Genomic DNA, 21,388 nt, shown 5'->3' with positions numbered 1-21,388 from the left:
CCATCTCTCTCTCTCTCTCTCTCTCTCTCTCTTACACACACACACACACACACACACACACACACACACACACACACACACACACCCTTACTTCCAGCTATCTCTTATCCTTTTCTGCACAGTTATTCAGGCACACAGACCTGTCCTTCCCACCCACCCCCCATTTAAACACACTGTTACACACACTCATTTCCTTCAATTTTTTCTGTTCTCCCAACAGACAAGGCAACACACACTCACACACACACACACACACACACACACACACACACACTCTTCTCAGAAGAAAGCCAAATTATAGCACTTATCTTAGCAAAAGACTGCAAGCTCCCTCTGAGAAAGCCCTTGACCAGCCAATCAAATCAGGGTTGATGTTACCAGTATAGGAGCCTGATGAAGTAGGAGTACTCATGGAAAGTGGGCTTTTTTAGCAAGAGAGGAAAAGTGCATGACAGGTGAAATAACAAGCCCTGGATCACAGAACAAACTGAAAAGTAATAGGAAATCAATGGATGCCTTCAGGTAAAATGGGGCTTACCCCACTGTGCAGTCAGGATAATCAGCTGTTTTGTGAATTCAGAATTCCTCAATCTGACACCAACAAGAATTGGGTTGCTTAGGCTAGAATATATGTAACATATTTCTTTGTTTTAAAAATAAATTCAACAAATAAAAACAAACCAATTTAAACTTGCAGATGCAAAAGACTTAGAACTGTAGAAGTTTTTAGTCACTTCTTCATTTTACAGTTAAGGAAACTGAGAAACATATAACAATGCAGTGACTTCACCATGGACACATGAATAAACAGCTACAGAGTTTGGACTCAAAAATAGGTCTCTTGATCCTAAGATTAATGCTCCTTCAAGCTTTGGGAAATTTTAATATATTTCTCACCTGTGTCACCACTGAAATGAGTTCCTATTTCAAAAATAGTAAGTGCTTGGAGTCAGTAATATGCAAGTTTAAGTTTTGTCACTGACACATTATAGTTGTCATAAACAGCTATAGTTGTTAAAAACAATTCACCTTTTTATCTTCCTAGATGTCTTTCTTTGACTATATGACAAACTAATTATCTATATTCATTCATAGTTATAGAGACCCTCCCCCAAATCTCATTGTTATCATTTTCTGAAAAAAGCCCCTCCCGATGGGCTCACAGCTCAAAAGCTAAAGAGACTCATGCATCATAAAATCAAACTATCTAATTTTACAAATGAGGAAACTGAGGTCTAGGGAATTAAGTGACTTGTTTAAAGTCTCATAAAGAGTTAACTTTAGGGGGCGGAGCAAGCATGGCAGAGAGGAAGCAGCAAACTGCCTAAGCTCTCCTTCTGTTCCCTCAAAAATGACATTAAATCAATCCTCTGGACGGATTCTGAAACTACAAAACCTGCAAAGGGACAGAGAGACACAGTCCTCCAACCAGAGATAATTTAGAAGACTTCAGGAAAAGGTCAGTCTGACTCGGGCAAAAGGGAGGCCCAGTGCAGGGCAGCAACCCAGCGCCCAGTGGGGCAGGGCAAGTCAGCAGGAGCTGCAGGCCACAGCCGAACAACTGAGACCCCTGGAATCTGATTCAAAAATCTCGTGGCCAAGGACAGTGGAAAAACCTACCTGCACCGTCCGAGAGGGACACGAATGGGTCAGGCGGGAACGGATGCCAGGAGCGGGCACCTGGCTGGCCAAGCGCACCCAGAGAGGAAATGCAGGGGGGGGGGGGGATCTCCACACAATATAAAGGCCTCAGAGTAAAAAGCTGGTCACACAGCACCTATACCCCTGTACAAGAAGCCCAAAACAGGGACTCTGGTGCCCCGAGAGCAGACCTCAACTTAAAAAATAAATAAATAAGCTGCAATAATGAGTAAGAAGTAAAAAATAGCCCTCTCCATTGAGACCTTCTGTATCAATAGGGAAGAAGCTAACACAAACTCAGATGAGGACAATATCCTCAAATTCCCTACATGTGAAGGCTCACGAGGGAAGGTAAATTGGTCTCAGGAACAAAAAGCCTTCCTGGAGGAGCTCAAAAAGGATTTTAAAAATCAATTGAGAGAGGTTGAAGAAAAAATGGGGAAAGAAATGAAAGCAAAACAAGAAAACTATGAAAAAAGAATCAGCAGCTTTGAAAAGGAAGCACAAAGATTGACTGGCCAAATGGAAAAAAAAAGTGCATAATTTCACTGAAGATAACAATGCCTTAAAAATTCAGTTGGCCAAATAGAAAAAAAGGTGCATAATCTCACTGAAGAAAACAGTGGCTTAAAAAATTCACTTGGCCAAATGGAAAAAAAGGTGCATAATCTTACTGAAGAAAACAATGCTTTAAAAATTAAAATTGGACAGTTGGAAGATAAGGAATCCATGAGACACCAGGAATCAGTCAAGCAAAATCAAAAGAATGAAAAAATAGAAGAAAATGTGAACTACCTCATTGGAAAGACAACCGATCTGGAAAACAGATCGAGGAGAGACAATTTGAGAATCATTGGACTGCCTGAAAGCCATGACCAGAAAAAGAATCTAGACACCATATTCCAGGAAATTATTAAGGAGAACTGCCCTGATATCATAGAATCAGAGGATAAAATCATCATTGAAAGAATCCACCAATCACCTCCTGAAAGAGACCCCAAAAGGAAAACTCCAAGGAATATTGTAGCCAAATTCCAGAATTATCAGGTGAAGGAGAAAATACTCCAAGCAGCCAGAAAGAAGGAATTTAAATATCATGGAGCCACAGTCAGGATTGCTCAGGACCTGGCAGCTTCAACATTAAAGGACTGCAAGGCTTGGAATATGATATTCCGGAAGGCAAAGGAGCTTGGATTGCAGCCAAGAATCTATTACCCAGCAAAAATGTGCATTTTCTTTCAGGGGAAAAGATGGACATTTAATGACATTGGGGACTTTCAATCTTTCCTGATGAAAAGACCAGAACTGAATAGAAAATTTGATCTCAACATACAAGACTCAAGAGAAGTTTAAAAAGGTAAACAGAGGGGGATAAAAAAAAAAAAGGTTACCCTATTAGGTTAAACTGTTTATATCTCTACACAGGAAGATAATACTCATAACTCTTAAGAACTGTAAATGTATTTGGGCAAAGAGAAGGACTTTACACAGAGGGTATAAATATAAATTTTCTTTGATGTGATGATACAAAAAAAGAATTTTTAAGGGGTTAAAAAGGGAGTCTATGGGGAGGAGAGGAAAGGGGAGGTGAAATGGGATGAATAATATCATATGAAGAGGTGATAAAAAAACCTGTTACAATATAGGGAAAGAAAGGAGGGGTGAACATTGTTTCAACCCTATTCTCATTAGATTTGATTCAAAGAGGGAATAACATATATGTTCATTGGGATAAAGAAACTTAATTCATTCTTTAGGGAATTAAAAGGGGAAGGGAACGGGGGAAGGAGTAATAGAAGGGAGGACAAAAGCAAGGGAGAAAAGGCTAAAGAAAAGAGAGGGGAGTGATAAAAAGGGAGGGCAGATTGGGGGAGGCAGGGGTAAGAAGTAAAACGTTGGTGAGGAGGAATAGGGTGAAAGAAGGCGGGGGGAAGTACAAAGGGTGTAAATGGAATGGAGGGGAATAGACCGTCAGTAATAATAACTGTGAATGTGAATGGGATGAACTCTGCTATAAAACGGAAGCGAATTGCAGAGTGGATTAAAAACCAGAATCCTACAATATGCTGTTTACAAGAAACACATTTGAAGCAGAGAGATACACACAGAGTAAAGGTAAAAGGCAGGAGCAGAATATATTATGTTCAGCTAAAGTAAAAAAAAGCAGGGGTAGCAATCCTTATCTCAGACAAAGTGCAGGCAAAAATAGATCTCATTAAAAGATATAAGGAAGGAAATTGCTTCTTGCTTAAAGGTACTATAGATAATGAAGTAATATCAATATTGAATATGTATGCCCCAAGTGGTATAGCATCCAAATTCTTAAAGGAGAAGTTAAATGAGTTACAGGAGGAATTAGACAGTAATACTATACTAGTGGGGGATCTGAATCTCCCCCTCTCAGAATTAGATAAATCTAGCCAAAAAATAAGTAAGAAAGAAGTGAAAGAGGTGAATAGATTACTAGAAAAGTTAGACATGATAGATGTCTGGATAAAATTGAATGGTGATAGAAAGGAATATACCTTTTTCTCAGCAGTACATGGCACATTTTCAAAAATTGACCATGTATTAGGGCACAAAAACATCATAGTCAAATGTAGAAAGGCAGAAATAGTAAATGCATCCTTCTCAGATCATGATGCAATAAAAATTACATGTAAGAAAGAGCCAGGGAAAAGTAGAATGAAAATCAATTGGAAACTAAATAATTTCATTCTAAAGAATGAATGGGCCAAACAAGAAATCATAGAAACAATCAATAACTATATCCAAGAAAATGACAATAATGAGACAACATACCCAAATCTATGGGATGCAGCCAAAGCAGTGCTTAGGGGAAAATTTATAACCCTAAATGCTTACATGAATAAAAAAGAGAAAGTGGAGATTAATGAATTGGGCATGCAACTTAAAAAGCTAGAAAAAGAACAAATTAGAAATCCCCAATTAGATACTAAATTAGAGATCCTGAAAATCAAAGGAGAAATGAATAAGATTGAAAGCAAAAAAACTATAGAATTAATCAATAAAACTGAGAGCTGGTTTTATGAAAAAACCAATAAAATAGATAAAATATTCGTTAATTTGATTAAAAAAAAAGAAGAAAACCAAATCACCAGTATCAAAAATGAAAAGGGTGATGTTACCACCAATGAAGTGGAAATTAAAGCAATAATTAGGAAATATTTTGCCCAACTGTATGCCAATAAATTTGACAATCTAAATGAAATGGATGAATATTTACAAAGATACAAACTGCCCAGGTTAACTGAAGAGGAAATAAAATCCTTAAATAAACCCATATTAGAAAAAGAAATTGAACAAGCCATTAATGAACTCCCTAAGAAAAAATCCCCAGGGCCAGATGGGTTTACGAGTGAATTTTACCAAATATTTAAAGAACAATTAATTCCAATATTATACAAATTATTTGGAAAAATAGGTGAAGAAGGAGTATTACCAAATTCATTTTATGACACAAATATGGTGGTGATACCAAAACCAGGCAAAGCAAAAATAGAGAAAGAAAATTATAGACCAATTTCCCTAATGAATATTGATGCTAAAATCTTAAATAAGATATTAGCAAGGAGATTACAGCAAGTGATCACCAGGATAATACACTATGATGAGGTGGGTTTTATAGCAGGAATGCAGGGCTGGTTCAACATTAGGAAACCTATTAACATAATCAACCACTTTAATAAGAAAACCAACCAAAATCATATGATTATCTCAATAGATGCAGAGCAAGCTTTTGACAAAATACAACACCCATTCCTAATAAAAACACTGGAGAGTTTAGGAATAGGGGGAGCTTTCCTTAAAATAATAAACCGTATCTACCTAAAGCCATCAGCAAGTATTATATGAAATGGAGATTAATTAGAGGACTTCCCAATAAGATCAGGGGTGAAACAGGGATGTCCATTATCACCCCCATTATTTAATATTGTACTAGAAATGTTAGCTTTAGCAATTAGAGAAGAGAAAGGAATTAAAGGAATTAGAATAGGCAAGGAGGAAACAAAACTATCACTCTTTGCAGATGATATGATGGTATTGTGGTAAAAAGTTTTCACAGTCGGTTAGATAAAGGAGAGATACCAGGTTTTTTTTAGGACCACCCTTTTGGGGAGGAGACCAACAGCATGAGTTACACACACCAATCCGCCTGTGACGCATGCCAGATTGCCTGCTGAGCCCTGGACTTCCAGGGTGCGAGCCTAAAAGGCAAGGAGAGAATGGAAGTGGGGCCTTTTTTTTCCTGCTCTGATGGTCTCCTGGCTGTGCTGCACAGACAGACGCGCACTGGAGTTTGACTCGGCCCGCTCTGGGCTCTCAGTTAACAGCACGCGCTTGACTCGGTCTCTCTCCCCAAAGGTGGCCTTCGGCTTTTGGTGAGTTTTATACGGAATATAGACTAAGCCTAGACTTAAGATGATTTGTATTGTATTTCGACTTTCCTATCCTTCTAATCAACATCACCTTGTGACTACCATACAATAAAAGCTCTATCTGGAAAACCAGAAGCTTCTTCCATTTACTAGTCTGGGAGATAAATTAAGGGAAAGGTTAAGTAGGGTAGATTTATGGTCTAATACCCAATTTTAATCTCAAAGTTTGGCTACCCCTGAAGGGAGCTTAAGGACCCTCCCACCCTCCCTAGTTTGGCCATCAGCCACCTAATTTAGTGGATTTTCTCTTAAATACCCCCACTGACTTTGCCTCATTTGCCTAATCTCCCTTGCTTTAAGCCTCTAAAATCCTTGCTTTAAACAGAAAAGCCAGCCCAGTTTAAAGGGCAAGATGCTCAAATATTCTACTATCCCTTTGATTTTTCTCATCTGAATGTATTGGGACAGCATAATGTCCCGACTTAGAGGAATAGTTTACTCAATGGTCCTTCATAACATTATTGGTTTTTTCCTCATTCAGGCAGCAAAAAGTTTTTAGTATAATAGTCTAAGTGTGAATCTTTGGGAAAATACGTTTAATATAAGTAGAAATTTTATGCCTGCAATTGAAATACCTTTTAATACCACATCCATAGTTCATACGACTAAGGATTTTATTTTTGCTATTATCATTGTTATAATATGGGGGAAATTGTCACATATGGAGAGAGTCATCAAGATGGCTCTTTCTACTAGAGATGATCCAAGTTTAGAATCAGATCAGCAGAAACTGCTCCCCCTGCAGGAAGCTATAGAACATACCAAAAAAGGAGCACCAATTCAAGACAGAAAATATAGCCCCTTTAAACCAAGTGACTTGAGCGCATGGAAATCAATCATCCCTAGTTTTGAGAAAAATCCAAAGACTGTAATTTCACAGTTAAGGACTATATTTAATATATATCAACCCACTTGGGCTGATGTTACTTGACTTATGGAAACTTTACTGTCCCCAACTGAGATTACAAATATTATCTCAGCAGGAAATGCCCTTGTTGCAAAGGGTAAGGCCGATGTGGAATGGCCTCTAAAGGATCCAGAGTGGAATTATAATAATGATAGGGATTTCCAAAGATTTAAAGATGCTAGAGAAACACTTCTGAAGGGAATGGAATCTTGCTCTAGAAAACCAGAAAACTGGCAGAAATTTTTCAGCCTACCTCAGGAGGCTAATGAAAGGCCAAACAGCTTTTATGATAGACTTTGTGAGGCTGCTAGACAGTACACCAGAATGGATCCAGTAGATTTAAGAGATTCCTATATCTTTCTCAACACATTTGTTTATAATTCACTGCCAGGAATACGCAGACACTTTCTGAAACAATGTCCAGACTGGAGAACTCTCACAGTAGATAGGATTAAGGAACTTGCAAATTATGTCTTTGACTCACATGAGGAAGGTCCAGATCACCCTAAACAGAGCATTCTGGCACCGGCAATTCCTAGTCAGCCATGTGAACACCGGAAGAAGGACCCTAAGGTGTGTTGTTACTGTCGTAAGGAGGGGCATGATTTGAGAGAATGTAGGACTTGGAGAAGAAATTCTAATTCTAATTACAGGCAAAATCAAAATAGAAATAGATCTTTTCGGAGGTAAGGCAGTACCAGAATAATGGTAACGAAGGTCCCCCTCAGAGGAGGACACAGGAATGACGGTGTCTTGGGGAGGAATGGAACATAGATAATGAAAGCCATATATTCACAGATCCAGATTTTTTGAATACACTTGTGCCAGTCCATTCACCTCCCCAGAGAAATGAACCACATGTCACCCTAAAAGTGGGGGAGACTTATTACGATTGTCTGCTAGACACAGGAGCCTCTAAATCAGTATTAGTAAGCAAACCAGATGCTCGGTGTAGACCTGTAGGATTTTTGAATGTAGTGGGAGTCTCAGGAAAGAGCCAGAGAGTGGCAAAATTGAATCTTCACATGGTATCTATGGGGCCCTTAACAGTACAACATTCATTTTTACTCATGTCTGATGCCCCTGTAAATTTATTAGGTCATGATCTCCTTTGCAAGCTTAGAGCAACCATATCTTGTGCTCCAGATGGGGCTGTCTCCCTACAATTGCCAGAGGATACTGTTCATTTATTACCAATTTTACTTACAGAAGCTCAATGAACAGTAGGAGAAGTATCCAAAATTCCCTCTGACATTCCTGAGTCTTTATGGGCCTCATCCCCTAATGAGGTGGGGCTCCTTAAGTCTGCCATGCCTGTTACCTTTAAAGTTAAGGGGGGACCACCCCCCTCCATTCCACAGTATCCATTGTCTAGGGAAGCAATAGAAGGGATCACACCTATAATTGAGGCTTTGAAAAGCCAGGGTATTATTATTCCATGTCATCACTCTCCATGCAATACTCCCATTTTGCCAGTTAAAAAAACCATGCCTGGGCCAGATGGTAAACCTGTTTATCGTTTTGTGCAAGATCTTAGAGTGATTAATAATTATGTTATTCCTAGACATTCTATAGTTCCAAACCCGGCTACGATAATTTCATCAATTCCCTATGAATCTACATGTTTCACAGTGGTAGACCTCTGCTCTGCCTTTTTCTCCATACCAGTACATGAGGACTTCCAATATTTATTTGCTTTTACATGGAAAAATAGACAGTGGACCTGGACTAGACTCCCACAGGGATTTGTAGACAATCCCACATTATTTTCCCAAATTTTACAGCAGGATCTGGCCTCCATTACCTTTAAAGGCTCCACACTAGTACAATATGTTGATGACTTACTTTTGGCCTCTCCTAATGCTGAAATTTGTCAGGAAGATAGCCGTCACTTACTGTTGGAGCTGTACAAGAGAGGACACAAGGTTTCCAAGTCAAAGGTACAATGGTGTTTGCTCCAGGTAGAATATTTAGGATTTATTTTGGCTGCTGGAACTCGCTCTGTCTTTTCTAAGTGAGTCCAGGCTATTCAACAACTCTCTGCCCCCACTAATAAGAGGCAGTTGAGAGCCATTCTGGGAGCAGCTGGGTACTGTAGACAATGGATACCCTCTTTTGGTGAAATTACTAAACCTCTCATAGCTCTAACAAAAAGTTCTGTCCCAGACATTTTACAGTTGGATCCCCAGTATCTCTCAGCCATAAAAGAATTAAAAGAGGCCTTGTTATCAGCACCTACCCTAGGACTACCAGATTATAGTAAGCCTTTCACTCTCTTTGTGCATGAACAAAGGAGGGTGGCTTCTGGAGTTCTGACTCAATCACTGGGGCCTAACCAACTCCCTGGAGTTCAACTCAGCTGGACCCTGTAGCAGCTGGAGTGCCACCTTGCCTTAGGGCAGTGGCGGCCACAGCCCTTTTGGTAGAAAAAGCCTCTGATTTGGTCCTAGATAACCCTCTAATGGTGCAATGCCCTCACGAAGTAGGGGCTCTCTTACTATGTCACAGGACACAAGCCTTTTCTGATCAAAGGCTGGCTAAGTATGAAATGACCCTGTTAGGTAATGAGAATATCACTTTAAAACGCTGTACAGTTCTCAATCCAGCAACGCTACTCCCTAACTTACCATTCTCAGGGGAACCATTGCACAACTGTGCTTCTTTAGTTGATATGGCTGAAAAACCCCGTGATGATCTTTTTGATACACCTTTAGAAAACCCTGATCTTGTCCTCTATACAGATGGTTCCTCATTTATGAGAGAGGGAACCCATTTTACTGGAGCTGCTGTAGTTTCTGATTATGACACCCTCTGGGCAGCTTCTCTGCCTTCCCATTTTAATGCACAGGCTGCTGAACTTGTGGCTCTTACACAGGCCTGTAATATAGCCAAAGGTAAGCATGCCACTATTTTTACTGACTCAAAATATGGCTTTGGCATATGCCACTTTATTGGTATGATTTGGCGTCAACGAGGCTTCCTAACATCCTCGGGCAAGGCTATTGCCAATGGGGACCTTATCAAGGACCTCTTAGATGCTGTGAAACTGCCTTCTTCCCTAGCCGTTGTACATTGCCCTGCCCACACAGGGAATAGTGATCCTGTTTCAAAGGGAAATACACGAGCCGATTCTGCAGCTAAGCTTGCTGCATTAGAAGCTCCTGAACATGTATTTAACCTTTCACCTTCTGAGGATATTCCTTCCAACCTAACCTATGACGATTCTGAAGTAGAAAAGTGGAAAAAGAAATTTAAGGCAAAACAGATCAATGGCATCTGGGTGTCTCTGAAAGGTAAGCCACTTCTTCCCCGGAAATTCTACCACCAGGTATGCCTCTCTGTTCACAGAAAAGGCCATTTTGGTACACAAGGCATTGTAGACTCTATTAAGAGAACCTGGATAACACCAGGTGTGACTAATACAGCATCTCGAATCTGCTCAGGCTGTTCCACATGTCAATATTATAATCAGCATGCTTTTAAAGCCAAAGCTCATGGAGGGCATCCCCTTGCATATACACCTTTTGAGCACTTACAAATTGATTATATTACTATGCCAAAAGCAGGACATTATAAATTTTGCCTTGTTATAGTTGATCAGCTCACTCGGTGGGTGGAGGCCTTTCCCAGCCCCCGAGCCACAGCTGCTTTTGTTGCCAAAATTCTTCTTAAAGAGATAGTACCTCGTTTTGGCCTGACCAGGACCTATGCTCTGGGTCTGCTGCAGAAAGCCCAGGACGTCTGTCGTGGTGGTGGTGGTGGCAGCGACTCCGGCATGGACTCTGGCACATGGAATATACACGGGCTCAGCGAAGGCGAGCAGCACTCTGAATTTCTATCAATATATGCTGATTATAATAGCAGTGCTTCTTTACTGAATCCTTTTTGAAGTCTTTTCGTTAATCAGAGCTGTGAAGGCCTTTTGTGTTAAGAATTTCTTTTGCATATAGGAAACAGATATCTGTCCCACGTGTTAGATAAACTGAGGCCCGACTCTAGGTCTGTTGCAAAGAAGGAAGGCCATTTTATTACGATTTTGCAAGAAAGGTGATGCACTTCCAAAGAAGGTGTGCAAAACATGTTTGTTTCAGCATGTTTATATATAGGTCCTTCCCTAATGCAAGGAATTCCCTCCCCCATTTCACCTATCTGGTTACTCAGGATTCACCTTCCTAACACTTCTAAATATGTATCTCCCCCCATCCCCACCCCCACTGCAACCAGTGGGACAACCGGACTGAGATTTAACGATTTTTGGGTTATCTAAATTTAGAAAACTACTGCTAACTCAGCAGGGAAAGGAAGAAAATTTGGGGGAGGGGGAGATAAGACACTAGGACTTGAATAATACAGTCTGCTTTTATCTGAGAGGAGCATCCTCTACTGGTTAACTTAATTCATCAGGAAAAGGAAGGAATAGTATGGATGGGGGAGAAACCCCTGGGACTTGAACAGTGTGGCCTGCCCTATCTAAGGGGGCAATTTTAACTGCAAGCTCGCCAAGAAAAGGAAGGGAAGATGGGGTTCAGGAGAGAAGAAGCCTGCAGGACTTGAATAATGTGAATTATGTATCCTGCCTACTGAGGAGATCACATTTAATTGTCTCACCATGCATGATTTGCCTTACTTTACCCCACTTTGAGGAAAGCTTAAAAAAGAATAACGAAGTCCAACTTTCCTTAGGATTAAATTATGGTTGGAATTATTATATGGGAAAGGTATTGTTTTCTAACCCCACTAGTCCCACAGAAGCAGGCCTTTATTGTTAAATTCTTATCCCTAATATCTACTTGGTATGTGAATTACTTGTGACAAACTAAATATTATGTCATTTTGTGACACTGATGTTGCACAATTCTGCTGAAAAACCACATTGAGTTAGTTTCCCCACATTTAGTCAATTCATTTTCAATTGAGTGCTGGATTTCATTACATATACAATATGTTTCTTTGCCTTGTGTTTTTGTGCTTTTAATTCTCATTATTAAATGAATGTTACTTAACATGACTAATGTGGAGCCTGTCAAGACTTTAAATTTGTAATGGGTTTTGCATTTCTGGTGGTCTTAATAAGTTGGGGAGGGGGAAGGGAAAGAAAATGTGGAGTTGAAAGTAAAATAAAACCAAATGGAGAAAATTAAATTATTCAAAGGAAACGTATAAAAGTGGAGTTTTTTAAAGACCACTCCTACATAACTGTTATAAATAATTCTTTGACTTCGGTGGGGAAATCAAGTTTTTCAGGGACCATTAACAAACATGATAATAAAGGATTAATCACACCAAATCAAAAAATTGTTTTTAAAAATTTTAAATAATATACCGAACAGATGCATTTTTTAAAAATTAGTTTAATCCTCAGAAAGTTAGCAAATACCTTAAGAAAAACTTTCTATTAATTTTAGGGTTTCACTTAGTCCTCTCAAGTATGGCATGGTCATCTTGAAATTAGAATAAGACACTTAAGACCAATTTAAATTTCTTTTTAAAATGAACAGCTGCTTGTCATTTTTCCCCTAAATGCATTTTATTATTTTCTAATTACATGTAGAGATAGTTTTCAAAATTTGTTTTTATAAGATTTCTAGTTTCAAATTTTTCTCCCTCCCTCCCTTCCCTCACGCCTCCCCAAGATAGTAAGAATCTGAAATAGGTTATATATGTACAACCACATTAAACATTTTTCTGCATTAGTCTTGTTGTGAAAGAAGAATCAGAGAAAAAGGGAAAAACGTCAATAAAGAAAAACAAGTAAAAATAGAAATAGTATGGTACAATCTGCATCTAGATTCCACAGGTTTTTTTTTTGTTCTTTTCTGGAATTGGAGAGCATTTTCCATCATGAGTCCTTTGGAACAATCTTAGACCATTACTCTAAGAAGAGTTAAGTCTATCACAGTTGATCAACAAAAAATGTTGTTGAAATTGTTTACAATGTTCTGCTGTTTCTGCTCATCTCGCTTAGCAAAAGTTCATATAAGTCCTTGCAGGTTTCTCTTAAATCTACTTGATCATCATTTCTTACAGCACAATAGTATTCCATTGCATTCATATATTACAACTTGTTCAACCATTCCTCAATTGATGGGCAACCCCTCAATTTCCAATTCTTTGCCAACACAAAAAGAGTCAGCTATAAATATTTTTGTACCTATGGGTCCTTTTCCCTTTTTGATGATCTCTTTGGGAAAACATCCTAATACTGGTATTGCTGGGTGAAAGGGTATGCACAACTTTATAGCCCTTTGGGCACAATTCCAAATTGTTCTCCAGAATGGTTGGATCAGTTCACAACTCCACCAACAATGCATTAATGTTACATTTTTCCCCACAGCTTCTCCAACATTTATTATTTTTCTTTTTTGTTATATTAGCCAATCTGATAGGTGTCAGGTGGTACCTCAGAGTTCTTTTAATTTGCATCTCTCTAATCAATAGTGATTTAGAGCATTTTTTTCATATGGGAATAGATAGCTTTGATGTTTTCATCAGAAAACTGCCTGTTCACATCCTTTGACCATTTCTCAATTGGGGAAGGACTTGGATTCTTATAAATTTAATTAAGTTCCAGATATATTTTAGAAATGAGGGCTTTTGTCAGAAATACTGGCCACAAAAATATTTCCCAGCTTTCTGCCTCCCTTCCAATTTTCTATGCATTGCTTCTGTGTATACAAAACCTTTTAATTTAATGTAATCAAAATCATCCATTTTGCATTTCACAATATTTTTTTATCTCTTGTTTGGTCATAAACTGTTCTCTTCTCCCAAGATCTGAAACATAAAGTATTCTTTCCTCTCCTAATTTACCTGTAGTAGCACCTTTTATGTCTAAATCATGTACCTATTTTGATCTTGTTTTATTATAAGGTGTAAGATATTGATCTATTCCTAATTTCTGCCATACTCTCTTCCAGTTTTCCCAGCAGTTTTTGTAAAATACTGAATTTTTATCTGAGAAGCTTGAATCTTTGGGTATATCAAACAGTAGATGACTAAAATCATTTACTACTGTGTCTCCAATACCTAACCTATTCCATTAATCCACCCCTCTATTTCTTAGCCAGTACCAAATGGTTTTGATGACTTCTACTTTATAGTAAAGCTTCAGATTTGGTACGGCTAGGCTACCTTCCTGAGCTTTTTTTTTTTCATTAGTTCCATTCATACTATTGATCTTTTGTTTTTCCAGATGAATTTTCTTTTTTTTTTCTAGATCTATAAAATAATTTTAGGTAGTCTGGTATGGCACTGAATAAGTACATTAATTTAGGTAGAATGTCATTTTTATTTTATTAGCTCGGATGATCCATAAGAAATTGATATCTTTCCAATTATTTAGATCTGATTTTATTTGTGTGAAAAGTGTTTTGTAATTGTGTTCATAGAATTTCTGGGTCTGCCTTGTCAAGTAGACTCCCCGGTATTTTATATTGTCTACTATTACTTTAAATGGAATTTCTCTATCTCTTGGTACTGGACTTTGTTGGTCATGTATGGAAATGATGATGATTTATGTGGATTTATTTTATAACCTGCTACTTTGCTAAAGTTGTTAATTGTTTCAAATGTTTTTTTTAGTTGATTCTCTAGGATTCTCTAAGTAGACCATTATATCACCTGCAAAGAGTGATAGTTTTGTTTTCTCCTTGCCTATTCTAATTCCTTTAATTCCTTTTTTCTGCTCTGATTGCTAAAGCTAACATTTCTAGTGCAATATAAAATAATAGAGGTGATAATGGACATCCCTTTTTCTCCCCTGATTTTACTGGGAAAGCCCCTAACTTATCCCCATTGCATATAATGTTTGCTGATGGTTTTAGGTAGATACTGCTTATTATTTTAAGGAAAGCTCCACCTATTCCTAAGCTCTCTAGTGTTTTTATTAGGAATGAGTGCTGTATTTTGTCAAAAGCTTTCTCTGCATCTATTGAGATAATCATATGATTTTGGTTAGTTTTCTTATTGATGTGGTTGATTATGTTAATATTTTTCCTAATGTTGAACCCGCCCTGCATTCCTGGTATAAATCCCACCTGCTCACATGGCATTATCCTGGTGATCACTTCCTGTAATCTCCTTGCTAACAACTTATTTAAGATTTTTGCATCAAAATGTTTAGGGAAATTGTTCTATACTTATCTTTGGTTTTGCTCTGCCTGGTTTTGCTATCAGCATCTCATTTGTGTCATAAAAGGAATTTGGTAGAACTCCATCATCTATTTTTCCAAATAATTTGGATAGTATTGGAATTAATTGTTCTTTAAATGTTTGATAGAATTCACTTATAAACCCTTCTGGCCTTGGAGATTTGTTTTCTTAGGGAGTTCATTAATGCCTTGTTCAATTTATTTTTCTAATATGGGCTTATTTAAGGCTTTTATTTCTTCTTCAGTTAACCTGGGCAATTTTTATTTTTGTAAATATTTATCCATTTCACTTAGATTGTCAAATTTATTGGCATACAGTTGGGCAAAATAGTTCCAATTATTGCTTTAATTTCCACTTCATTGGTGGATGTAGGTTCTGTAGTTTCAGAATCCATTTAGAGTCTTGATTTAATGTTCTTTTTGAGGGAACTGCAGGAGAGCTCAGGCAACTTGCAGGCTTCTCTCTGCCATCTTGGTTCTTGTCATTGTTTTGAAGAAGGTATCCTTGTTATGAGCAAGACAATGGAAAGATACTTTTTATTGATCAAAATCACATTTTTATTCAAGTCTATGCAAAATTGTTGTCAGAAGCATGGGTGAACATATTAAGGCTGGGTGTTTTTATCAGATCGCAAAACTACTCTCCCTCTACCCCCAAATAAACTTTTTTTTTAATGATCTCTTATTTCCAGTGGATTTAGAAGTCCTGTTCCTTTTGAGGTAATGTTATACATGGATAAATATATTAATGAACTGAGAAGAAGAAACTTTTTGCAATTGCAGAACTTCCTCCGTGTAAAGGGGATACTTCAACATGAACTTGCTTTATGCCCCACATAAAAGAAATAAAAATAAAAATAAATAAAAAGTTAAGAAATTTATTCAAGAGATAAGCATAGGTCAGAATTGCCTCATTCAAATTTCATTGGAAACCTAAGGATTACAATCATGGTAAGACGTGGAAAAATAGAATATACATTGTCAAAATTATGTTTCATAATGTGAGAATCAGGGTGCCACCTCCCTGCTGAGAAAGACATTGTGAGAACTAGGACAGCACCACCCTGAGGAGAAAGCATGTGACTAATGTCCAGAAGTTACATCTATTCATAGAACCATTACATCTATTCATAGATCTGTCTGTAAGTCATGTCAATCAATGCTACCAGGTAATTAGCTTGGAGCTGTGTTTTGGGAACACCCCTCTTGCAGTCCCACAGGGAGCTTCCAGTGGAAGAGAATGGGGGTCTTCTTTTCAGTTGGAAGTAGTGGTAGGGGTGGCAGGGGTCAGGGCAGCTAGGATTTTTTCTTCTGAACACCACATGTTCTTCCTCTCTCTTTTGCTAACTTCTCATATACTTTTATAAATGCTTAATTCCCAAAGACTGGTGCTAGAAGTTTCTAATTTAAGGTGACTACACATTAGATTTTTAGTCATAGCAGTTAGATTTTAAACATATCAATAACTATATTATGTATAGTTTCAGGATAAATTAAAGAATGACTTTAAATTTTGGGAACTCAGTTCCAAGTTGAGTAAAACAAATGACTGCAGTAAAAGGAGAAAATGTTGCATATTAAATATATTTAAAGATCCTTTTAGAAATATGTATAGGTTATTGTAGAAGATGATAAATTTAAGCACCAGTACACTCTAGTTGATTTGCACATCACAATAGCAAGCAAAATGCCTTGGAGCATATGTGTTATATGCATTAGTCGAATAGATTGTGGATTGGATAGGTTTTAATAATAGCAGGTAGCATTTATATAGTGCCTTTTGCATGTCAGGCACCTTGCTAAATGCTCTACAAATATTATTTCAATTAATGCTCACAAAAATCCTGGGAGGTAGGTGCTATTATTATCCTCATATTTATGCCTATTATTATGCCCAGCTGAAACAAACAATTCAACTAGAATTTGATATTTATGGAGAGCTCTTGCTGCTATTTGGCTGTTGAGACTTCTTATGAACTACTACTTTTTCCCTCCTCTCATCTTACCATCATTGCTTCTACCACTAGAACAGCACTTTGCATCATGGGTGGTCATAAAGGAAAACACACCCGAACCCTCTACTACCTCTGGTAAGTTACTGGTCTCTCCAACCTCATCCTGTCCCTCCTGACAGTGACAGTGTCTATTACATCTTTTTGTTCCCCCTCGGCAGTAGAGCAAGGTAATCTCCATGGTGAGAGGGAAGTAGCTAGCTGTAAGGACTATAAAGTTCACCTGTTTCTTACCTTCTCCATCTGGTTTAACTATTCTCCCTAGTTTTTTCCCCCTTTCTGCATATCTCTCTGTTGATAATATATTAGTATTTTTATGCAAACAATCAAGGGACTTACCTAAAATTTCATAGCTAATATCTGAGGTTAAATTTGAATACACGTTTTCCTGACTCTAGGCACAATTATCTACCCACTGTGCCACTTACCTGCCTATGTGTTAGATATTTTGTTTACCATTACTCCCTGTTTGACTTAAAGACAATAATGCTCCCTCAACCTTTCTGGTGAAATTTAGGAAGAAAAGTCTTGCAAACCAAGAAATCTGTATTTCCTGGCTAAGAAATAGTCTCTCTGCTTGAAGTTGTAGATGGGTAGAGAAGAATGGTGGATTGAAAATTCGTCAATCTTATAGTCAGAAGACCAAGAAGAAAGCATTCTCTTTGTCATGTCTTATTTCAGATCTTACTTAAGGGAGTCATTTAATCATTTGATATCCTCAGTTGTCTTATCAGAATAATGACAATACTTTGGGTACCTTCCTAACAAATTACACAGCACCAAAATAGTCTTAGGTGACAACTATAATCAGCTTTAAGTGGTCCAGAATGTATTTTTACACCATTATCTGACCAGGACACTGAATTAGCAACAAATCAAGATTTTTTTTCCAACTCTGTTTCTTATGTAAATGAACAGTAAGCTGATAGAAGAGACCAAAGGCCAGAGATTTAAGATCAGCTTTGTAAGACAGGGTGTTAACCTCCACACCTGGCTCCTGTTCACTCCATTAGTTTAACACTATCTTCCTAACTCCTTCCTTTGCTCCAGAAGACAAATGATATTTAGCAGATGGGAGGGCAGGGGAGTAAGCTAAATAACTCAGTAAATTTTAACTTTTTCCCATAGATTATTTGAAAAATCAAAAGGAAATACCTTATGTTCACTCATAAATTAATATAAATGTTTCTCCCCTCCCCTTGCAGCAGAGGGGGGTGATGTCTGAAGTGAAAGGAAAGCAGCTATAAGAACTCTCAGTACCACCAGCATCGCTTTCCTTAGCAGGGTGGACTCTTCCCCCCAGTTCTTTCCCTTTCAATATATCCATGTGTGTATAGATGGATAAATATTGCATATGTTTTGTGTAACAACATTGTGGGGTAGGTAATATGTGTACACAAATATATGTGTATAATGCATACAAATATGTGTACACATATACATATACATATGCACATATATTATACTACCTACCTCATTATATTGTTGCACAAAAATACTATCTGTCTATCTATCTATCTATCTATCTATCTATCTATATGCCTTAGGATGATCAATAGCATATATACATGTACATGCACATATGCACATATGTCTATATACATATAATATGTACATATGCATTGATGATATACATATACATATTCTATCAACTATGTAAGTCAAAGTGTTGTTGAACAAAAAATCATATTGCAAAGCAAAAAGTTCCATGTGTAAATGAATTCCTATGTTTATCACTTTTACAGTTAATGAAAAGCAATTTAGAAAAGTGAAGTAATATGTTTGATATATATAAAGTCACCTAGAAAGGGGAAAATTCAGGACTGCCACTGCCATCCAATGTCTTGGGACTCTAGAGTCAATGCTTTCTGCTCTATGCCATAATTTAGGAATAGGAGAATAATTGAATCCAAGCCACATGAGTACAAGCATCATGTACAGTGTCTGAAATAGCCAAGGACAAAATCACAGTGACCTCTAGGTCCTTGGGAAAACCATATCTGTGATACAATGCACAGTTTTTGGCAACGCATTTTAGTAAAAACTGTTGAATAGGAGATCTTCTGCTCTATGGTGAGAAAAGTTATTATAGGAAAAACTGTTTGAATGAATTAGGCATTCTGAGCCTCAGCAAAATAGAATTTGGTGTGGCTTATGATCACTGCCTTCAAATATTTAAAGGGCTGTCATGTGTAAGAGACTTGTGTTGTTTAAACTGAGAAAGTAGAAAAGCTAATAATCCTTCTGTCTCTAATATTTTCTTTGCTAAAATCCTATCTTCCTCTAATAACTTCTGTTCTAGAGTCCCTTCTTCCTTTTAGAATCTTTGATAACTTCTAAATCTTTAGCTGGTCCTTTATCTGTGTTTTCCTTTGCCTCATTTTCCCTCAGCTTCCTCTCTCCTAAGCTAGACCTATTTGTCACTATTTAGCAGCTATCTTGGATGAATGTACTAATTCTCTCCATCTCTGCTTGGTTGAATTTTGTCTTAAACTTTATAGTTTCTATTTAAATAAGAAGCAACTCATGCTAAATTCTTAAAAGAAACAATAATGTTCAGTAATCACAAGAGTAATTTGACTCATATCCTTGTAGTTATTTTTATAGATATACAATATTTTATTACTATTTTCTTATTGGATTCTCATAGCAACTCTTTGGGATTGGTAGTCTAGTATTATAATTCCATTTTGCAGAGTAGGAAACTGAATTTAAGTGGGAAAATGTCACATTATATAATTTATAATTTTTATGGCTAATGAGACAAAGAAGCCCCAACTCCAATCCCAATTTTCTGACTGCCTTGGGAGATTTCCCCTGCTCTGTATCTCTTTCCAAACTCTGAAACTAGATGACTCCTACCATCTATCTTCTCTGTTTTTACCTAATTATTACTGAATTCCACTAGAGTAAATCATGCAACCATGGTGATTGGCTACACTAAAGATTCATATTATCAAATCTCAGTTGGACTCTCACTACTGCATTCCAATCTTCCATCATCTACTGAATACTTCGTAGCATTTTTCCAAACCTTCCTTTCTCTCCTAGACTTACCTACATCATCTTTGTTCTTTTCGCACTCAACAGAGGACCATATATATTATACTTTAATAGAGAAAATAATAATAATTGAGATAACCCAACATAATCTCCTGTTCTCTAATTCTGAATTGTTCAAAATCCCTTCAAAATACTACATCCATTTGCTCTTCCTTTTTTTTTTTTTAGTCTCAAAAGAAGAGGTGGTCCCTTTCTTTTCAAAAGAGGATACATGTCTGTGCTTGATCTTATTTAATTCCAGAGTTTACCCCTTCCATCTCTCTCTCTCCCTCTCTCTCTCTCTCTCTCTCTCTCTCTCTCTCTCTCTCTCTCTCTCTCTCTCTCTCTCTCTCTCCTCCCACTGACTCCTTCTTTGGATCCTACATACATATATAAAATCATAAGTTCTTCCTCAAACTAAAAACAAATAAAAATAAATTAGTATTGCCCTTTGCATTTCCTCTCTATGTTTTTCGTTCTTTGTATCTAGCACTCTTGATCTCTTTTCTCCATTTGTTTTTCACTCTCTGTCTCTGTCTCTCTTTCTGTGTCTACCTCTCTCCCTCTCACCTTTACTTATGCACATACCACTCACTTCTCAACAACTTCTGGCTATTTGACTTCCCACCCCATGTCCTGATTAAAATTATTCTCCCTAAGGTCATAAGTTATAACCTTATTTCTAAATCCAGTGACCTTCCTTTAGTCCTCTTCATGTCTCTTAAACATTTGAATTTGTTATCCAACTGCTATATCACTCTTCATAGATATCTTCTCGAATCTTCTCTTTCCTGGTTCTCTTCCTATTCATCTGAGTACCAGCTTTTAAGCACCGTGCTTCTTCTCCCTATTCAATAGACTTTTTTTTTTTAACCTATCTTCCCTTTCTATGATATCATCAGTTTCCATTGGTTCGACTATCATTTTTATGTAAATGATTTTCAAATATACATATCTAGCTCCTGTTACTGCATCAACAATTTCATTTTCATTTGAATGCCTAAGGAAAATCCAAGTCTCAACATGTCTGAGAGCACTTATGCCCCTGCCCCGAATCTTCTTCTTAATTTTCCTGTTTCCATTGATGGTACGACTATTCTTTTAGTCACCCAGATTAGCAAAATAGAATCCATCTACAACTATTTACTCTTCATTACCCTCTCATATAAATTCAAT

The sequence above is a fragment of the Dromiciops gliroides genome, chromosome 2 (genome assembly GCF_019393635.1).
Source record: "Dromiciops gliroides isolate mDroGli1 chromosome 2, mDroGli1.pri, whole genome shotgun sequence".
In the NCBI taxonomy this organism is placed as follows: Eukaryota; Metazoa; Chordata; class Mammalia; order Microbiotheria; family Microbiotheriidae; genus Dromiciops; species Dromiciops gliroides.
This window is presented reverse-complemented; position numbering follows the sequence as displayed.